The following is a 4,606-nucleotide window of genomic DNA, read 5'->3' as shown; positions in this document are numbered from 1 at the left end:
ATTAGTCAGTACACCGAGGCGGCAAGGGGAGTCCATGGGGCAGACTGGGATCCGCACACCGCGGACATTGACGGCGACATCGTCATGAGGGTGGGAGGAGGCAAGAAGCATGGGCGGTACCTCATCGGCAACAGCACGCTTGACCCGCACACCACTCCCACTCTCTCACAGGTCCGGACAAGCAGCACGAGCGGTAGCGTGCCCATACGCCCAAGGCAGGACACTTCGACGCATCGTGTGGCAGCACTACATGTTATTTCTATTTTATTCGTCGATCATTGGTTTTACATTCCTCGAAATTGCTTGTAACAATGCGGTGAAAAATTATAGGCCCAGGTGCATGCGCTCGAGGAGCATAAGGCTAGGGTGGAGGAAGAGCGACAGAGGGAGCGGGAGGCCGAGCGACAGAGGTGGGAGGCCGAGCGGGCGAGGTTTGACGCCTTGGCTCAGTACGTGGCAAGTCTTGGCGTCACGATGGGTCGTCTAGCGCCACTAGAGCTGTTCACTCCTCCACCGCCTTACCCATACCCACCTTACTCATACGTGAGTTCAACTTCTCTAACAAAAGCTCTTTACTATGCATGTCGGCCATTGTGCCGTTGATATGTGATGGGAGGCCTTCGTGCCGTTGATATATATGTGTGCCGGCCATCGTGCCGTTGATATGTGGTGGGCGGCCATCGTGCCGTTTGTTTTCTTGCAGGTTTTGGAAACCCCACCATACAGGGGAGGTGCTGCCGAAATTTTGATGTGTCTAGGCTTAGATTACAATTTTATACCTAGTTCTACAAATTTTGACTTGTCTACATTTAGATTACAATTGCATGCCTTAGTATTACTATAATTACTAATTTTTCTTCTCCTTTGTGCAGAATCAATCGGCGGGTTCGAATGATGTGCCTGAGCAGCCGCCGTCGGGAGGGTCGTGGCACCAACCGTATCCACAACTTCCGCCGCATCAGCAGTCGTCGGGAGGGTCAGGGTACCAGCCGTATCCACACCTTCCGCCACAGCAGCGGCCGTCGTCGGGAGGGTGGGAGCCTTGGGGGTGAGCCTGTTGTTCTTCATCATGTATTAGCACTTTGTGACATGAACTTGTGTGAGATGAACTTAGCACTTTGAGATGAACATGTGTTGTTGGATTTGAGATGTTTAGATGGATTATAATGTGAGACATGTGATGTGGATGACATATTTGTGATATATGTGATGTGGATGACATATTTGTGATATATGTGATGTGGATGATGTGTTATATTTGTGAAATATGTGTTGTTGAAGCTGGAAATATAAACAAAAATAAAAAAAATGCTCTCTGGACTCTTTGCCGAGAGCCTGGTGGTTGGCTCTCGGCAAACCTATTTTTTTTTAAACCACCTCGGCCGCAGATCTTTTTTTTAACAATTCTTTGCCGACGGTCGCTCTCGGCAAAGAAGTTCTTTGCCGACGGTCGCTCTCGGCAAAGACGCTGTCACACCGTTAGCGGTTGGTAAGTCGTTACTGGGGCGCGCCAGTTTGCCGAGAGCTATAGTTTACCGAGAGCCTTGAAATTACTCTCGGTAAATATTTTGCCGAGAGGTGCTCTCGGCAAAGAATACTTTGTTGGTAGATGTTTTGCCGATGGCTCTTTGCCGAGAGCTGCTCTCGGCAAATAGTTTGCCGAGCGTCAACTCGTCTTTGCCAAGAGCTTCGGGCTCTCGGCAAAGGCCGGGAGTCCGGTAGTGCGCGCTCCGCTCGCCGGAGCTGGCCCCGCCGGCGCCGGGCATGGTGGATGGACGGATGCGCACTAGATCCACGGATCCAGAGCAGCCTAGCTAGGGTCAATAGCAGTGGAAGTGGAACCCCCGTATATCTAGGATTATCGTCACCAACCTTAAGCATCTCAACAGTAAAGAAATGCGCAGCTCTAGTATGATTGCTTGATTTTGTATATCAGTATTTATCCCATTTTTATATTAATTGTCAGTGCGTTTTTATCTCCTGTGGTAGCTACGTTATCTTAAGTTATTAACGGAGTAGTTGGATTTTTATGTGTCCGTTCCAAATTATAAGTATTTTACTAACATATTAATTATAAGTATTTTACTAGCTTAGGGGGTGTTTGGATGTAGGGACTAGAGTTTAGTCCTTATCACATTGGATATTTAAATGCTAATTAGGAGGATTAAACATGAGCTAATTCTAAAACTAATTGCAGAAGCCGTGGCTAATTCGCGAGACGAATCTATTAAGCTTAATTAATATATCGTTAGCATACATTACTGTAGCACCACATTGTCAAATAATGTACTAATTAGACTTAATAGATTCGTCTTGTAAATTAGCCTCCATCTATGTAATTAGTTTTGTAATTAGTCTATGTTTAATACTCTAATTAGTATCCAAATATCCGATACGATAGAGACTAAAGTTTAGTCTCTGGATCCAAACATCCTATTGTGTGTACTGTAGGTTGTTCAAATCAATCCATCCATTCCAAATTATAAGTATTTTACAAGTATATGTGTTTGTGCTTACATGTTTGTGCGTTACTGTAGATTATTCAACTCAATCCATCGGTTCCAAATTATAAGTATTTTACTGGCATACGTGTGTTTGTGCATTACTGTAGGTTGTTCAACTCGTCTACGAGCTCACGCCCCAAGCACTACTGGAAACACTATTATTCCTGTGTGCCATGTAATTTTTTGACGAGCGTAAAACTACTCATAGAAAAATTCTATTTAATCTGCCGGTTCTCTTGGCACACAGAAAAATATGAATAAAACTGTCGGTTTGTATGGACCACACAGAAAAAAAATTGGCTCACAGGGTAATTAAATTAATATCCTTGTGTGCTTTATATTTTTTCTGTCGAATGACACACAGGTTAATTGGCTTATCCTTCGACGCCATGAAAGTTAGCTGCTCGGGCGTTTTGGCGCCGAAAAAATTCATTGGCGCACGTTTTGCCGCGAGTATTGGCGCTGGACTTTGGAAACCAAAAAAAAAAACCCCTTACCTTATCTTCCCGACCTCCTCTTCTCCCACACGTGCAGTTCAGCTTCCTCTACGCGCCTCTATTCTCTCGTAAAAAAAACGCGTCCCAATGGTGAGACCGCCGCCGCCCCCTCCTCAACCGCCGCCGCCGCCCCAGCCCCAGCCTCTCTGCTGCTGCCGCCGCCCCCACGCTCTCAGCTGCCGCCGGCTGCCTGCAGATGGAGTCGGAGGCCCCACGCCGATGGCTTCTTCATGCTCCGACCGACGGCTTGTATGGCCGGTAGATGTGGGGCGCCGTCCACCTCCCCCGCCTGACCTCCCCACGCTATCAGTAACCAGCCGACGTCCGGTGTCTCCATCATCGAGCCTGAGCCCTCCCTCTCCCCTGAAGATCCATCTTGCTAGGGAGGACGAGATTCACAGTTGAGACAACCTCAATCCAAGCTGTGAAGGCATTTGCTATATCTGCAGGTAGTAGATCTGTTTTTTTTGTTTTATTCATGTCACACATGATTAATGCAGGGAGTAACTTAGTGGTTCTTGGAGGAAAGGGATAGCAATGGTTCTGGAAGGGCAGAGAGAGCAGTGGTGCCATCTCGGGGCTTGTTTCATTGGTAGATTAGGGGGTTTGTAGTTTGATTCATTCATACATTGGGCTGATTTTATGTGGATGTATGTTGAGCAGCAACTTGAAGGCATCTAACAAATGCACTACTAATTTGATATACAGCTAAATAGCTGTTATTAGAATTGGTGCTTCACTGTTGTCTTGATTAAGATAAGTGTTGCTTTATTTTTTTATCAATAACATGATAAGCATTATGAATAGAAATCCTAAAAATCAGTTGTTTCTACTATATGGTTAATGTTCATGGAGTAACTTTGGTGTTTCAGTATTAACTAGGGATGTTTTATGCACACAATAAATCTGTTTTATATTGATTAAAGAAAGCATACTCCTAGTAGTTTATTTTTGAACTACTATACTTGTTTGGATGTAGCATCTTTCTCGCAAATTGGATCAGGAGGTTCCAGAAAATCATAAAAGGCGCCTTGCAGCTCTACAAGCAAATGTAAGTACATTAACTTGATACTTGTACCTATGAAATCGGTATTAATTATCACAAAAACCAGCTGGTCTAAACCATTTGAAGTAGACAACTGATATGTTTTAATGCCAGAATGACAACACACAGTGCAGCAGTGAGGGAGTGGCCTCATGTTGATGGTTATTGTAGTTTCCAACTTTCCATCTTAATTTTAACCTCATGGTAAGCTGTACTTCTAGCTGTACTGAAACTTGCCACCTCCACCAAGGAATTTATAATTTAGTCCCATGGGAATCTGAAGGTTTGACATAGCTAGTAGATGATGAAATAGACTTTGAAATCTTGTGCATGTCTAAATAATTCTTTCAGCTCCAGAATTCATGGAATGCCAATTCATTTTATTTCTCGTCAGGGCCACTATTCACTTGTATATGCTTCATGTATGGTGCTGGTGTAAAAGGAAATCATGTATAAGACAATTAATTAATGTTTATCGGTCCTAAAATCCAATTGATATTTACATGGTATTATCATTTTGCAGCTGCCCACTAGTTCATCCCATGTTGGTGAGGACTTGG

This window comes from Miscanthus floridulus, chromosome 9, assembly GCF_019320115.1.
Source record: "Miscanthus floridulus cultivar M001 chromosome 9, ASM1932011v1, whole genome shotgun sequence".
NCBI classification, from domain to species: domain Eukaryota; kingdom Viridiplantae; phylum Streptophyta; class Magnoliopsida; order Poales; family Poaceae; genus Miscanthus; species Miscanthus floridulus.
The sequence above is the reverse complement of the archived record's forward strand: the minus strand, read 5'-3'. Positions refer to the sequence as shown.